The 17,748-nt window shown below is 41.4% G+C and overlaps 1 long non-coding RNA gene across 1 annotated transcript in view; it reads right to left on the bottom strand.

Annotated features, from left to right (window-relative positions):
* Positions 1-1,279: 1,279 nt before the first annotated feature.
* The window catches only part of LOC309610323, a 28,927-nt gene continuing 12,458 nt past the window's right edge, over positions 1,280-17,748 (bottom strand). Inside the window, exon 2 of the long non-coding RNA XR_014233852.1 lies at positions 1,280-5,977. This is a non-coding gene — a long non-coding RNA (uncharacterized lncRNA). The remainder of the gene's footprint in view (positions 5,978-17,748) is intronic.

Here is a 17,748-nt window from a genome sequence, read left to right as displayed (position 1 = left end):
TAAAAACTTGGGCAGTTCCTACAAACCTGAACTCCCCAAGCAAAATATAGCTTAGTGTCTGACTTTCATAATACCAATGTATTGATCAGTGGATATGATGATCGTGTGAGAAAGTTATGCTTTCCACCATGAACAAAAGAATATGTTTGACCAATTTATAACCTGTGATTTTCCCCCTTTATTGGGGTCTTTATTTGGAGCGTCGGTCTTTTTGATGTCTGATTCCCTTTACCTTTTTGCAAGTTAACTTTTTCTCATTTCTTCTTTCTAAATGTTTTTGTTTGTTGGTTTATCCAAACTTGAGGAAAATCCCCACATTTTAATAATCAGGTGCCCCCACAGATGACGGTTTCTCTCTCATTTGGGGCATTTTTTTCATGAGGCCTTGAAATGTTGATCAGAAGAAGGGGCTGCTTTGACCCCTACCTCCTTCTCACCTCCCAGAGACACTGAAGCCACAGGCTTGAGTGGTCACTCCAAAGGGAGCACACAGCTCACCTCAGCTGAGGGCTAATTAGCTCTTTGGGGCTGCTGGTCCGCAGGGGAAGGACTATGCAAAAGGAGATCTGTTTATCTTACTGTTACCAAATGTCAGGGGACCCTCAGTGCAACTTGCTAAGGGACCCAGCATTTCTCACCATGCAGCATCTGTGAACGTCGCTCTGTGCACCCCTCATCTCATTACATTTCCATAAGCTCTTGTCCCAGTTATGCTCAGAAAGCATAGCCCCCAATCCCCAGGAATGTGCTAAAGCAGAAAAGAAAAAACTGCACTGCTATTCTTGGTCAGCTTAATGGCAAGGAGCTTCAGATTCTCTATAAAATGAAAAACTCAATTGTGTGAGGTCACCAGGTCACAATCTCCCTGAGAACACTGTTATCCGGAGCCAAACATCCTTCTCAGAGGGGTCCTTAAAGTTTAATAACGTCAGTCGACTGCAGCAAGACCCTGTGAGCCCATAATCCCAAAATGAGCCTCTGTGTGCTGTCTATTATGGAGGATCTCCAGTCTACCTGTGGGCAATTTTAGATCATCAAAGGTGACATTGAACACTGTCTCCGAAATTTCAGTCACAGCCTTAACCACCTTGAGATTTAGCCAATAGCAGTTCTGTGGCTCTTTGGGAAAAAAAGGCCACCTTCGCAAGGCTGGAGGAAATGCTTATACCGCAGTGGGAAGCAGAGAAGCACACACAGTAAAAACTAGGCAACGTCAAGAGTGTTTGCTTAGTTGCTGTGCCATGGCATGGGATTGTGGTGTCCCTTGTACCATGCTGGGTACGAGTTATTTTTATACAGAACCTCTTAGTTTAAAAAATTTACATATTATGACACCTGCCCTCTTCTCACTTAACAGCAATCCCAGTAAAATTGAAATAAGTACAGAAGGAAGGGAAAAGCATGTTCTTCAAATTGCTACCTACCAATGCCTCCAGCGAAGATGAATCTCAAATAACTAAGGTTGAGTGAAAAAGGCAGACACAGTGAGTCTATACTGTTAAGATTCCATTTATATGAAGCTCAAGAACAGGCAAAGTTAATCTATGATGATAGAAATCAGGAAGAGGCTGCCTCTCAGTGGCCTTATTGGCCAGGGGTCCTGGGGTAAAAGAAATGGTGCTTGTTTACAGGGGGATGTGCATATGCAAAAATGCAACAATTTTACTGCATGTAACTCTGCTGTTTGCTATGGGCTGAACATTTGTGTCCCCCTCAAATTCTTATGCTGAAATCCTAACCCACAAAGGTGATGGTATCAGGAGGTGGGGCATTTGGGAGGTGGTTGGGTCCTTAGGGTGGAGCCCTCATGAATGGGATTGGTGCCCTTATAAAAGAGACCCCACAGAGCTGCCTCACCCCTTCCACACTGTAAGGACACAAGGAGAAGGTGCTGGCTATGAACCAGGAAGAGGGTTTCGCCAGAACATGACCATGATGGCACCTTGATTTTGGACTTCCCAGCATCCAGAACTGTAAACCATAAATTTCTGTCATTTATAAGCCACCCAGTCTGTGGTATTTGTTATGGCAGCCCAAATGGACTAAGACACCGTATATAAATTATGCCTCAATTTTTTTAAAGTTTGGAAAAACCCTGTACCTACACACTTGAGCTCTAAAGCTGGGGCTAAGACCACTCTCTACCACTGAGGGCAACTGTCGGACCCCTTTCCTCCTCTCACCGAATAGGCCCAGTATGACCCATTGTTTCTTGTTGCCCCTCATGGTAGGGTGGTTGTCCTGCTGTTCTTTAATGAACAACCACCCGTATTTTCCCCTATATAGAAATGCTGGGATGCAGCCAGGGTGCACAATTCTCGGTATGCTCACCCACCTGGACAGTATTTGTTCCCCCTTGTGACCAAAACACTGCAGTGTGATCGTCCTCAAGATGATGGACCTGGTTTGGCATCTCCCCGCAAACTCCAGTCCCTCTCACCATTCTTATTTAGAAACAAATGCACCAGCCTGGTGCAATCTGACCTGCAGACCACTCACATCTCTGACTCTGCAGCGTCCCCTGGAGCGTCCCCACCCACTTTGTTGTCTGTTTTATTCAATTCATTTTCTTTTGTTAATCTTAATACCCATGTGCTAATTGGTGCCCAGTTCATGAGTCAGTGAGCACGTTGGGACCTGAAGCAGAACAGGAGTGCAAACCCCTTGAGCCAAATCATGACCAGAACCAGACCTCAGCTCCCCCAGCTTGGCCCCCGGCGTGCTGATAGAAAACTGCTTCTCCCCATCAAGCCCACCCAGCCAGGGCAGTGACTCATGTTCTACAATTTGATTTGCATTTTCAGTTATTGAAGTTCAGTCTATGTAAACACAACAGTGCGGGGATGCTATCAGCCCATTAGGCATTGGGATTGGGATACTTAAACAGAAGAGAGGTAAATTTGAAGATGTCCTTTGCCAAGCTTAGAAACAAAACTACATTGAAGGATAAGCACCATTATAGATTTTCACTATAGTGGGGCGACATTTTTAAATGGGAGCAGAGGAATTTTTCCATCAGTGTCCTTCTATTGGCAAGATCCCTTGCAACATCTTTGAGATCTGAGAGAAATAATCACCTATGTTTAATTTTTGTCTCATACCATGGACCAGTAACAAAGGAAATCTCTGTATTTTCACTCTTTGGAAACCACACAATCTTCTCTGAAACCTGATGTGTGCTTTCAAGGTTCTGGCACTGAGCATGAGTTTCAAAATCATATTTTTCTCTCCAAATCATCATCCTTGTCTATGCTCCGTCAGGGGTTTGCTCTTATAAAGCCCCAAGTGTAAATTAAAACGGAAACATAAAGGAAATGCTACTCATTTTTAACCACTTAAATAAAATAGCTTTCTGCATTCACGTTAATTTTGTTCACAGGCTATGCAGGGTAAAGCATATTATTTCTTATTTATATCAAAGTTTTATATTTACAAACATGATTTGCGTTAGTTTGTCAGCCCATATGGCATCTTTGAAAGTCAGAGCAGAATTATATTCTCATTTCACAGGTGAAAAAAACAAAAGTCAAGGACATTTAGTAAATTCGTGTCTGAGAAAGCATTTCCAGGGCTTGAATTCCCCATTCATGTTATTATTTCTTAAGTTTTACCAAGTGCTGTGGCTTCATACTCATGACTTCCCTGTCACCCACCCTGTCAAGCACTCTTAGGAATAGTACACAATGTGACTCCAAGGATGCCTGAAGGGGCGCTGATCCTACCAGAAGCTCAGGATTCCTCAGTGTGGGCCTCAAGGTGCCTGAAGATAAACACTCTGGAATGGTTCAGCAATGCCTATTCTAGATAGTTCTTTGGTGATCGGCCTTGTCACTGGCATTCCACAGACGTTGGTTACGTTGCATTCACCAAAGCCCTCGATGGTTCTGTGCTTTGGGTTCGCCTTCAATGCCACAAGTCAATTCTTTGCGCATTTACCTATCACGCAAGGAACTGGGAGGACTCAGGACATTTATCGTTCCTGCTGTGTATGGTTAAATATGGTAGACATGGGGGCATTTCTTGGACACACATGAATATTTATTTTTACTAAAAAATGGCTGCTGAGTTCCCCAAAGACATTCTCTCATAGCGAAGGTCCAAAAATTTTTGCAGGTATGTTAATTATAATATTCTCAATGGCTTTAAAGATGAACTAGGCCATCTCATAAAGGAGGACTGTACTCCACTGCTTGGAGATGGCGTTGCCTTGAAAAGCCAGTCACCTTCTTTCTTTATTAGAAAAGGGCCCGCACATTTTTCTGTGAAGAGAGAGATGCTATCAGCTAAAATGTAGGCTGGAGAACTAGTCTGATTCCCAAATCCTTTTTTTAACTTGTCAGTTGGTTCCAAGATATTACCTACCGCTGTTCCCATCACTAATTGGGGTGCTTTCTGCTATACAACAAATGAACTAAAACTCATGAGTTGGTTTCATTTCCTTTAAATTCTGCTCACTACTAAGACGTACCAACCCTCAAGCTTATTGAAATCAAAGTGTGGGCTGGGGCTAAGTCAGTTCACTGTAAGAGAACTCAATTTGCATCTCCACCCAGCCCAGCCTCGTGGGATTTTCCATCACCTTTTCCTAGGAGCCTGAGCAAATCCCACTCCTGAGCTAGAAGCCTTGTCACCATGAGCTCACCAGACACAGGAGGTCGGCAGGATTTTCATCCCTGGCCCCATGAGTCATCCCTGCTGCACCTTCTTGCCAGTCTCAGCAAAACCAGGCTCCTTCTACTGCCCCGAGGCTATCTCTTAAATACAAACAATTCTCCACTTTTGAAAACTTCATTTTAAAGCAATTGTTAGAAATGTAGAATGCATCCCCACTGTCCTCTTCCAAAACGATGCCAGCCCTGGATCCAAAAAATTGTTATTCTTGCAAGTTGACAGCTCTGGCCCACTGCTACCATCAGGAGAACCATTATGGGACAGAAAGATAAATAAGTGTTCGAGCTTTTAGAGACTCAAAGTGTTTAGAGGAATGAAAAGCAGTCAGAGTTTGGGGCAGCTGGTACCAGGGGAGAGGTATTGGTTAGAAATAACCTGCCTACATGTTGAATGACTTGACTGGCTGTAATTACAGTTGGCCTTTGTATCCGCAGGTTCCTAATCTGCAGATTAAACCAACTGCGGAGCAGAAATACATTTTTTTTTTAATTCCAGAAAATTCCAAAAAGCAAAACATTTTAATTTTCCACACCCAGTAACTATTTACATGGATTTACACTGTATTAGGCATCATAAGTAACCTAGGGATGATTTAAAGTATATGGGAGGATGTGTGTAGTTTATATGAAAATATTACATCATGTCATACAAGGGACTTGATCATCCTTGGATTTTGGTTCCTGCGGGGTCATGGAACCTAACCCCCAAGATACGGAGAGACGACTGTATCTTCACTCACACCGCCTAGAAATATTCACTCTCTGTTGTTGACATATTGTAAATGGTGACCTTGCACATATCCACATGGGCATGCAGGTGAACTCCACCCACAGCTCACCTGAGTCTTGGCCCAGTGCCTTGTGTTGCCCCAGGAGGCCTGTGAGGGCTGCTCTGAGGTCCCCTCCCCATTCCACGTCTCCCCTGGGAGGCTCAGGAGGCAGTTTCTCTTCGCCTTCCAGCTTCTCAGGAGCTCTGAGGCTTCCTTCCTCACCCCTCAAGATCCATCTGCAGACTATAAACCCGCTTAGCTGTCATCTGGGATTGGCTCCTCAGCTACAGGGCAGCTCACAACGCCTGCTGGAGTCCACCTTTGGTTTTGGCATCATCCTCTCTTGCGTGATGCATTCGGTCCACGAAGAACTGGCACTTTGGCACAGAGATAACTGTTCATATTCTTCAAGTCTCATTGTCCATGGTGAGAAAAGTCACGGGGATCAGGGCCTCTGGTACAAGAGATGGCTTATAAATCAAATATTTGGAAACATCTTTTTGTGACACGTTTACTTTTATAAAGTCCTTAAAAACCCTATGGAAAGATAAAAATGATATTCACAAATCAGTTCCATAATAATACAAAAGGGAATATCACCTTGTACAGTCTTTTTTTTTTCTTTTTCTGGATGAGGTAAGTACTGTCATCTTCATCTTTTACTAGTATGTCGGTGGCAAGCAACAACTTACATTGATACACTCCCTCTCTTGGTTCCGAAACACACGCCTGGATCTTTTCACTTCGTTTAGCTTTTGTGTTTTCATTCCTCAGTGCAAATTCCTATCAGGAATGCGACCGCACTTAATCAGCTTATCTATGTTTCTCAGGGCTTCCTTTTGGTCCAGCTGGATTAGAGGAAACCTACAAGGTGTTTGCACCCGTTGCTATGAAGGACTCCTTAGACATTCTCCTGAAATTGGCCGGGGCAGGGGTGTAGGATGGGGGTGTCACAGCGCAGGGCCACAGCCTTTGGAAGCACCTGCCGGGTCACCTTCCACACTGAGCCAATGGCCTGTCTTCTGAGAAGTGACATTCTCCAACTTTTTTCTGCAGGAACTCTTGACCCCCAAGCAGATTGTCTGGGACCCCTATTGTTTTTAGTAAGAATGTTTCCTTCCCTTTATTGTTAGACAATATTCCTTAACCTCTGTTCATGGCTGCTTTGTGTTCCTAAGAGCTTTTCTGACTTTTCAGCCAACACTCACCTAATTCTGCCGCTCCAGTCTTTGGTGCTCTGGCAGTAGTGCCAATTGCCTCTAAGAGTTCCCTCAGGGGCTGCAATCAACCCTCACTCTCTGTCTCTCTTGCTGTCTCTCTGTCTCTCTCTTTCTCTCACACGCACACATAACCATCTCAGACCCCACTTTAGGAAACACTCTTAGAAATATTGCTAGTATCTGGTATAATTTAAGCAGAACAAGATAGGAAACCTGACAGTGTTCCTGGAAACAGAAGATCCTATTATTGCCAACAGTTTGAAATATTCAAGTGCTCACATTTTTCAAACCACTTTGCCAAACAGCTATAAATGATGCAAGTCTGCATTATTTCAAGTCATATTTTCAACGTTCTTTACGAGAGGGGTTACCTCTGGCTCATGTCCAAATGGATGGGAAAACACCAACAAAATATGGTAGAAAATATCTGTGGAGCTTAGATATTGAAGGGGAGACCAGGTTAATTAATTTCAGGTATACATCATCCATACTAGCAATTTTATCACTCCTTGCCTGGAACAACACTGCCTTAAACTTCTCTGGGATTAACTTAGAACTCGTTATTCAGTAGATTAGAACTGTGATGAGAAGAGCTGCTGTTTTTCTATGAGGTGAGCTATGTTGGCATTTGGTGCTGTGTTAATATGCATAATTACAGAATGGAGACTGAGGGGGAAGGGCAGTTCTAAAATAAATCTCTTTCTAAAAAAGAAAGCCTCAAAGGAACTTTTAGTTCGGATTCTTTGCTCTTGCTCCATCTTCTCAAGAAATATAATTGTTTATCTTTTAGTTTTCCACTCACTAATGATTCAAGCCTAAAGAAATGACTTCTGTTTCCATTTGGGTGACCTTGCTGGAAGTTATGCTCACAGGATCAGCCATGGGAGGAAGGAACAGGGCATTCCATGGGTCCTTTTGAGAGAAGACAGCTGGTTTGGAAATCTGACAGCGAGGGCCTGAGGAAGGGTGGATTTGAGTAGGAGAGGTTTGGTCCATTTACCCCTCCAATGCCTGACATGACCCACACCCCACCAAATTAGAGGAAGGAACATACACTGGGCTGACCTGAGAAATAAAGTGTCCCCAACCTCCCTCTAGTCATTCACCATCTCTGCACTCCTGGCATCAAAGACTATAAGCAATTTTCCCATCTCCTTATTCAAAACAGATATTCTGTTCATTCATTAACACAACCACAGGGGCCTAGGTGTACAGGGGGATGTGTAATACTGCAGATAGCAAAGCCTTAAAATAAGGAGGGAAGCAGTGTAAAGATGACTCTTATACTCTCGACCTTCTGGATCTTAGTAACCAAGTCACTAAAAGAAATTCCCAAAGGCCCTTACTTTGATCCCATGATCTCACTTTGAGGCATGGATTAACATAGGGAACTTGCCTAAGAACTATCTTAGATTGGTCTTGTGAAGAACAATAGTTCCTTGTTACAAAAGGAGGGAACTGGATCAGGTAATTGTTAACTTTTCTGACTCTGCCACGTTCTGATTCTCCATCTCAGTCAAGCCTTCAGATAACTGCAGCCCTGGTCAACATCTTGACTGCAACCTCATGAGAGATCTTGAGCCAAAACCACCAGCTAAGCTGCTTCTAATCCACAAAAACTGTGTGAAATAATAAATGTGTGCTATTATTTTAAGCTGCTAAATGTAGGGGACCATTCGATATGCAGCAATAGATAACTAATATACCAGGCATATAACTAAATACAAAATCACTGGTGACCACAGTTCAGAAATGTGGAGAAAACTTTAGACACACAGACATGCCCTGAAAACCTGACTGTGTCATTGCCTCCCACCGAATCCAGGAGTTATTTTACCTTCTCAGGATTTAACTATGCTAAAGATTTGAGTGTTAGGGGAGAATAACAGCACCATCTACATTACAGAGTGCAGGCAGGTAGGGACAAATATAAGGTAAATAGAGGGTCTGGTTTAGCAGGTGAATAAAGGGTGGTCCATTCAATCTTTTTTCCATTTACCAATGTCATGGGTAAATCTTCTCAACCAGTTCTCTAAATAACATCTTAGGAACTGGAAGAGGAGCTGAACTTTTCCAAAGTAAGTCATTTTGAGCCCCATCCCCATGGCACCCCTTGGCTGTATCAGGCAATCAGCCTAACAAAAAAAATCTACAAAAGTTATCTATCCAAAACTGTTATCACTCAGTGTGACCCCTAACATCTCCTGAAATGGTGTTGATAAAAGATTTTAAAGTAATGACTTCACCTCTTTAGCCCATGCTATTTTGAAAATTTTGAAGAGTATTTACAAATGTCCATGCTAGTATAATCAAAAGCATGTTGATTTTATCTGTACAGTATTGAGTTAATTTACCCACTGGGATCAATCTAATTTCCAAAGATTCCCTGGGCCTGTCCAGAGGCACTGAATGTAGCTGACACTTGTGCAAACAGCAGCAGAAGGGCTATGACTGTGTTTAGTTTGGTGTTGTCTGGATTTCAAAGTCACCCAGAGTTCTGGCATCAGCCCCAAAAGTAATTTTCCCAAACACAGATCAAGAAACTTCCCCCAGAAGAACTGAACTCCAAATGGAAAAATAAATATTGAATATAAGCGGGGGTGGGGGTGGGGGAATGTAGTCCCCACCCCCAAAGAGGATTTAAAAAAAATAATGCCAAATATTTTATGAAAGCCCAGAAAACCAAAATGTTACAAAAAGGTATAGAAGAATGTTGTAAGTCTTGTTGAAAGAATAAAGATTCTGAAAAGGTTTTTTTTGCACTACTTTGTAAAAGATTTTTGCAGATTTTATTAGTCTTCTTTTAAAACTCATGAAAATTAGGAGTAACATGTAGGTCTAAATAGTTTTGCTCAAACTTCCAGTTCTTTGGCGCCTGGTTGTGACCTGACAGATGGCAATGGGCAGTGCACAGAGCAAGCTGAAGTCCCCAAGAGGTACCCTACAGCTGACAAGCCCCCACGGACATCTTGGTTGACCAGCAGTCCACAACACTCACTAATTGGATCATCTAACACTGACAGCACCTTGTGTTCCTAGAAAGTTGGGGCTCCCTTAGAAACATGGTGATAACAAACAATCAAAAAATGAGGGGCTTCCCTGGTGGCGCAGTGGTTGAGAATCTGCCTGCTAACGCAGGAGACACGGGTTCGAGCCCTGGTCTGGGAAGATCCCACATGCCGCGGAGCAACTGGGCCCGTGAGCCACAACTACTGAGCCTGCGCGTCTGGAGCCTGTGCTCGGCAACAAGAGAGGCCGCAATAGTGAGAGGCCCGCGCACCGCGATGAAGAGTGGCCCCCGCTTGCCACAACTAGAGAAAGCCCTCGCACAGAAACGAAGACCCAACACAGCCATAAATAAATATAAATTAAAAAATTAATTAAAGGAAATTGTAGCACAGCCTTTAAAAAAAAAATGAGGTATGCTTTCTTGAAACTAGATAAAAATGAATGAAGCTGCAAAAAGAGGTTGTGCTAACAAAGTGAGGGGCTAACAACGAATTATTTGCAAGCACAGATGTATTATTTTTCTGATTATAGTTTAGCTGCCCATCAGCTGGTGCTCCGTCTTTGTGATCTGGATAAACAGGGATAATGTGGGTTCATGTTATTACAGGTGGATACCATGTGGTGTGGGGAGGAGAATATAGAAATGACTCATAAACTCTCTGAGGGTAAACTATTTTTGAGTTAAAATGGATCTAGTCCAAATTAGACCACTGAGCCAACTGTTCTCTTTGATTTTTTTAGGTGTAGGAACCCAGCAGTTTGCCTCTGGGCAAAGCTCAAGTTAGAATCCTAGTCACTTGTACATACTTAGAATTGTCTACAGTCTTTTGAAAGTCAGTTTACTTGCTAGGCTGCCCTGACTATATTTCACTACTTCTCTTCTGTGGTACCTAGACTTCAAGCAAACTTGACAGTGGTCTGCAGTAGTGAATTACCCCTGTGTTCCTCTTCCTGAAGCACACCATGCAGTTGGACCTAACAGCTGACAAAAGATCGTGGGGACACCAGCAACCCTGCAAAAATGTCCAGTGATATCTCCAGCAACATTAGATGTAAAATTTACTCGCAGGGAAGAAATGATGTCAACCCCTTTTCTAAATACTGGTGCAGATGGAAGAATAAGAAATGGAGGGATGAATGAGTAGAAAGTTCTCTCTAGATGTCTAAAGGATAAAGAGGAGGGCCCCAGAGAGGCTCATAGCATATAGAAAGGTGTGAGTTAAGAGCAGGCCAGACAAATTTTACGTTGCTTCACAATTTTGCCAAGGGCAAAATTGAATCTGAAAGCAGCAGCCTCCAGAGGACGTGGCGATGTGTAGCCTACATTCAAGGCTCCTTTGTGCTGTCTCTTCTGGTTGGGGGAATGACATCATTGACAAGTCACCTTCAATTATGTCAGGAGTTTCAGGGACATGGAGACATAGCAACAGAATTCAGAAGAGACTAAAAGGTAATGCTCCTTGGGATCCATTCCCAGTTCTATCACTGACTCACAGGGTGACTTTATTATTCCCATTGTTATTAGGGCTATTTTATTGAAGATTGATACAATACTTAGATTTAGAGGTCAACCCAGGACCTCTCCTTGCTTTAGTATCTAAATTAAAGATAGAACTTTCTTTGGAATACAATTAAGGAGAAAGGCAGATGTGAAGGCTATAAAATCTAAGGGAAGTGGAGTTTGAAATTTTGATGAATAATGCTCTTTTTAAAAAAAATTTAATTTATGGAGGTGAAATTCATGTAACAAAATTTACCATTTTAAAGTTAACAATCCAGTGACGTTTAGAACATTTTCAATGCTGTACAGCCATAACCTCTATCTAGTTCCAAAACATTTCCAACCCTTCAAAGTAAATCCCCACACCCAGGAAACTGTCACTCTCCTATCTCCTCTCCCTCCAGTCTCTGGCAACCACCAAGCTTTATTCTGTCTCAATGGATTTATTTATTCTGGATTTTTCATGTAAGTGGCATAATAAAATGTGACTTTTGTGTCTGGCTTCTTTCACTTAGCATAGGTTTTTGAGTTCATCCATGTGGAGGTATGTATCAGTACTTCATTCTTTTTATGGCTGAGTAATATTCCACTGTGTGTTTATGTATTCCACAATTTGTTTATCCATCCATCTGGTGGTGGACATTTGGGTTATTTCCACTTTGGGGTTATTATGCTCCTTCCCTTCTTAAGTTCTATCCCCCACTCCCCACCCACCTCCCCACATACCCAAACTTTCTCCTTTCCTTACTGTATATCTCTCCTTTGGGAAGACACACATTATTGTTAGCTTATCTCCAGGGGCTTTCTGGAGGGCTAAGAACAGAAGAGAGGGCTGTGGGTAAGAAAATAAGAAAGGGGAAGAGTTTGGGAAAGAAGAACAAAGATAGAAGGGATGGATAGAAGAACACTTAGCAGGCACTCCTTTGTGGAGCTGGAAGCACAAGAAACAGATTGAGAAGAGGGAGTTTTGGTAAGTGGTCCATATTTGTCCAGAGGGCTCTACAGAAATTTCCTCAAAGAGATTTAGAAGGCTGGTTGAAAGGTCACTTATGCTTTTTCTTCTGCTGCCCTCAGGAGAACATTATCCAAAAGTCCAGTGTTTTAAGCAGATATCAGGATTTTCTTCCTTCCAGGTTTCTCTAAGTATTGTTAGTCTAGATATTTTCATAAAAGAATATCAGGTTAATTCCATTTGAATCCTAATATAGTCTTTTAGAAGGAGAGTTAAACATCAGAAAAAGATTTCAATAATAACTAATTGAAGAAAATATTGGTATCTCTTTTCTTTTGTGTTTCCCCATTAAAGGAATTGTTCAGTGGCTATTCCTGCCACTGACATGATGACTCTAATTCACCATTCTAAAAACAGGAAAAGGAAAAAACTGACTTTAAAATAAGGCAAACCTTAGAATAAGAACATCCATTTGATGGAGCAAAGTCCTAAATAAGTCAGAAATAAAACCAGACAAGAGAATCAGTTAATTACAATTTAATGCCCTGGACCCCTATTCCAGCCCTGAGCAGTGTTTTTCTTTTCCATTGTCAGTGTTTGTGTGTGTGTGTGTGTGTATGCATGTGTGTGCATAATAATTTCTACATTTAATTTTAAAATTACCTTTGGCACATGTCCAAAGGAGAAGCCCAAATTCTCTACTGCAGATCAGAAAACAGATAAAGTAGCAATCTTCCACACTAAAAAAGGTACAGTAGCAATCTTTGCTTCAAAAGATACAGTAGCAATCTTTGATGCTAAAATGATACAGTGGCAATCTTTGATGCTAAAAAAGACACAGTGGCAATCTTTGACGCTTTTATTGGTAACTCTATATCTCAACAACCTGACATCAAAATCCTATGAGCTCAACTCTCAAGGTCCAGGGAGAAGGAGGCAAGTGATGGATGGATTCCATATGGACAGTATTATATCTTTTCACAGGACAGAACATGGGTTGCGAACAGCAGGATCTACCAGTTCTTAACCTTAAAACCAGCATTTAAATTCCAAGGAGATGAAATAAAAGAGGTCATTTTTTAAAAAGACATCTAAACCACAAAGTGGCTGACAGCCAGCAAAATCTGAAACAGTGATTTTCAAACTGTGGTCCCCAAACCAGCCACACCAGCAGAAGCAACACCTGGGAACTTGCTACAAATGCAAATTCCCTGCCCCCACCCCAAACGGACTGAATCAGAAACGCTGTGCATGGGACCCAGTAGAGACTGGGTTTTGGCAAGGCCTCCAGGTGACGTTGATGCCTGCTAAAGTTGAGAACTGCTGATGTAAAAATGAATAGATTGCTCTTGATGTGATGCCTAGTTTCTTAAAGCAATAATTTGTGTATTTATTCAACTGAAGGATGCTCTTTTCGTCAGGAGTATTTGAACGTTAAAAGCAGGCCTATAGAATCTGCCAAAATGACCAGTTGTGTTGACCTTTTTGTTATCCAGGACTGAGAGTGTTTTCATAAGGGTTTTTGGAAGCACAAAAGTAATCTATACATTGTGAGAAGGAAAGGAGCCAAACAATTTAATGGGGCCAGAAAGGGCTTTTCTGCTGGGACAGCTGCCACTGGAGGGGGGACCTGTGGCATTTGCATATTAAATATGGCCATTTTTTCTCTGGCCCAGCAGTTGTGGGAAAAGAGAAGTTCAGAGGGAAATATACTGGGCCAGGGAAAGGGGCTTGTCCCTAGTGGGGAAGTTTTTATAGCAGTACTTGGTTTTATTGATTGTGTGTTTTTTCTTTTAATGCATTGATTCCTTTTTTTTTTTTAATTAATCTAATTCATTTATTTATTTTTGGCTGTGTTGGGTCTTCATTGCTGCGTCCGGGCTTTCTCTAGTTGCAGCAAGTGGAGGCTACTCTTTGTTGCAGTGTGCGGGCTTCTCATCGTGGTGGCTTCTCTTGTTGTGGAGCACCGGCTCTAGGTTCGCGGGCTTCAGTAGTTGTGGCACACAGGCTCAGTAGTTGTGGCTCGTGGGCTCTAGAGCACAGGCTCAGTAGTTGTGGCACACAGGCTTATTTGCTCCGTGGCATATGGGATCTTCCCGGACCAGGGCTCGAACCTGTGTCCCCTGCATTGGCAGGCAGATCCTTAACCAATGCGCCACCAGGGAAGCCCTAATGCATTGATTCTTAAATATATTTTTATAAGTAACATTTTGGAGAAATTTAGGAGACTCTTAAGAGTAAAACAAAGCAAATAATTTTTCGTAATCCCACTACCCATATATAATAACTGCTCAAATTTTTATGTTTTTTTACATTCTTCTTCCTTTGTACTTTTAAAAAATTTAGAACACACTTTTTCCAGCTTTACTGAGATATTTTGACATATAACATTGTGTAGGTAAGGTGTACAACGTGATCATTTGATACACATATATATGACAAAGTTATTATCACAGTAAGGTTAGTTAATGTACTCATCACTCGCAGAATGACCAGTGTGTGTGTGTGTGTGTGTGTGTGTGTGTGTGTGTGTGTTTGTGTGTGTGTGTTGAGGACTTTCAAGATCCACTCTTTCAGTAACTTTCAAGTATACAGTGCAATATTGTTAACTATAGTCATCATACCATACATTAGATGCCCAGAACTTATTTATCTTATATCTGGAAGTCTGTACCCTTTGATCACCTTCATCCATTTCTCCCACCTGCTAGCCCTGGCAACCAGAAATCTACTCTCTGTTTCTGTGAGTTTGTCTGCTTTTTTTAGATTCCACATATAAGTGAGATGCAGTATTTGTCTTTCTCTGTCTGACTTATTTCACATAGTATAATGTCCTCAAGTTTCATCTGTGTTGTTGCAAATGGCAGGATTTCATTCCTTTTTGTGGCTGAGTAATTTTCCATTGTGTGTGTGTGTATGTGTGTATATATATGTGTGTATATATATATATATACACCACATTTCTTTATCTATTCATTCATTAATAGACACTTAGGTTGTTTCCATGTCTTGGCTATTATTGTAAATAATATAGCAGTACTTTGGCTACAAGCAATTGCTTTCTAAAACAATACAGGCAGAATAAATAGCCCCTTCCAGCTATGGTAAACAGAAGAGTAGACACAACAAAAGAAAATAAAGTTAGAAAAGAATTGAGAAATATGTTCCTAAAGGTGAGCAGAAAAAACAAAAACAAAACAAACAAAAAACAGAGAGTAACTGTGATAAAGTTTCAGAACTTGTGATCGAGGGGACAAGGTCGAGCCCCTTAGGAAACCATAAGGGACTTACCCTTAGAGAACAGAGAGACAAATTAAAGGGAAAGTCTTAAGAATAGTACAAAACAGAACCTCAGTTTAGCCCAGTCCAGTGGAAAGTGAAATAAAGGGAAACTGAGGTACAGTGTGAGGTGAATTTTTAAAAAAATCATTTCTCTAATTGGACAATGCACAGAGATGCTAGGGCAAAAACAAGTGAAAAAGAATAGCAGAAACAACATCAGTTAAAGTAGTGGTTCGCAACAGGGGTGGGGAGGAAATTTTGCGCCCGCACTCCAGAGACATTTGGCAATGTTTGGAGACATTTTTTGGTTGTTACAACACAAGAGGAAGGTGCTACTGGCATCTAGTGGGTAGAGGCCAGGGATGCTGCTAACCACTGTACGATGCATGGAACACCCCCCTCAACAAAGAAGTATTGGACCCCCAATGGTAACAGGGCCACGGTTGAGAAACCCTAAGTGAAAGTATTGGGAATAGCTTTTCATATGCAAATATGGTAAAACAACAATAACAACAAAAAACGTGGATCCCCTTTTGCTCACTCTTCAAGAACCCATTCAGTTATTCCAAACTCTGGGGGACCTTCGGCAGCTCCCAGAGCACCCGGCTGTCATTGTTTTTCCAGCGGTCATTGTCTTGCACTGCAGTGATTTGTGTGCTCTTTTCCTTCCCACTTACAGGACTATGAGTGCCCCAAATTAGGAACCTTGTTCAAGTCGTCTTTGTATTCTTTATCATGTTGTAAATATTTGGTAACTGTGGGTTGAATGGGTGAGTGAATGAACGGATGGGAATGAGTCACTGGATAGAGACCTGTATCTTGGAGAAATGCATCACCTTTAACATTCATCTGTGACCAGCATCTTAACCCAGACTGTGTTTAGCTTGTAAGCATACCCAGCCAAAGCAGCAAAATCATAATCAGATGGTCCAGTTCAGTGCAGGAGTTCCCACAGTAATCACACCTAAATGAGATTCTAACTCTTAACTCGAAGGTTTAGAATTAAAGGCATTTACTGAAAAAGACCAAAAGAACATTACAGGTAACGTTCTATATTTGCACATAATGTTATATATGCAGATATTGTCTATAATTTCAACATGTTTTACATCCATGAATTCTTATTTAATTACAAAATATCTCTTTGTGCTGAGTTGACAGAAATCTCTAACCACCAGGGTGGACAGCTGTCTTGAACCTCGTGGTGGTTCTGAATGTATTTATCTTGGGTCACTGTTTCCTTGAATTTTGTGTTGACAGGACCTCCCTCTTCTCCAGTGGGTGGTTGCTCTTTTTTGGCCATAATATTGATAAAATTGTGCCTCTGCAGGGGACCCATCTGCATTCATGGATCTCCAGACTCATATCTTTACAAGTGATGTTACTGTGAACATTCTAGTCCTTGTGTCCCTGGGCCCAAATCTGAGAGTTCCCTAGAAGTGAATCATGAGCTGTAATCATCTTCCACTTTACTGGTTATTCCCAAATTACTCTCAAAGTAGTTGTAACAATTCACACTCCTACCAGTAATACACGAGCTTTCCTATCGCTTCACACTCTCACTATATGTGGCACTGTCAGACTTTTTAAATTTTTGCCTTTCTGATGTGAGTGAAATGATGTCACAATGTTACTTTCATTTTCATTTTCCTGGTAGCAGATTGGGGAAAGCATCTTTTCATGTTTATCTGCCATTTTGATTTCCTTTTTTCTGTTAGTCAGTTTTTGTAGCATCTTTCTTTTCTTCATCTCCAGCAAGTTGGAAGTTAAAAATTATGCTTCAACTTTTTAATTTTTGAAAACGTATATATTTAACCATAAAATTTTCTAAGATAACCAAAAGTTATTCAAAATTTCCACCATCCTCCCAATAACCACAATAACCTTAACATACTTCAACATTGAACACCCTCTTTCATCATGTAATTGCTTTCTAGTCTTACAGTTTTACCTGTTTTTAAAAATGTTTTAAGTTAGTTTTTAATCAATAGTTAAATTTTCAGACACATTTTAACAATTTCTGGATTCCCCATTATTTCATTCATCCCCTGCTTTCCCTAGGGTGTCTCTTTTGTTCTTGCTGAATACTTATTTTAATAGTTATTTTATTGAGGAATTATGTCAGAAAATGTCTTTCTTTGACCTTCAATCTTGGAAGATAATTTAGCTGGCATAAAATTCCAGGTCAAAGTATTTGTTCTAACACTTTGCTTCTGGGATCCATTGTAGTTGATGAGAAGTCGGCTGTCAGTCCTTTCCTCCTGGGTACTCTGTCTTTCCTCACTGAGCGCTTTTAATAGTTACCCTTACCCTTGATCCTTTGCAGTTTCATTAGGTGAGGGTT

The sequence above is a fragment of the Balaenoptera borealis genome (genome assembly GCF_965194805.1).
Source record: "Balaenoptera borealis genome assembly, chromosome: 14".
Taxonomy (NCBI): domain Eukaryota; kingdom Metazoa; phylum Chordata; class Mammalia; order Artiodactyla; family Balaenopteridae; genus Balaenoptera; species Balaenoptera borealis.
This window is presented reverse-complemented; position numbering and strand designations above follow the sequence as displayed.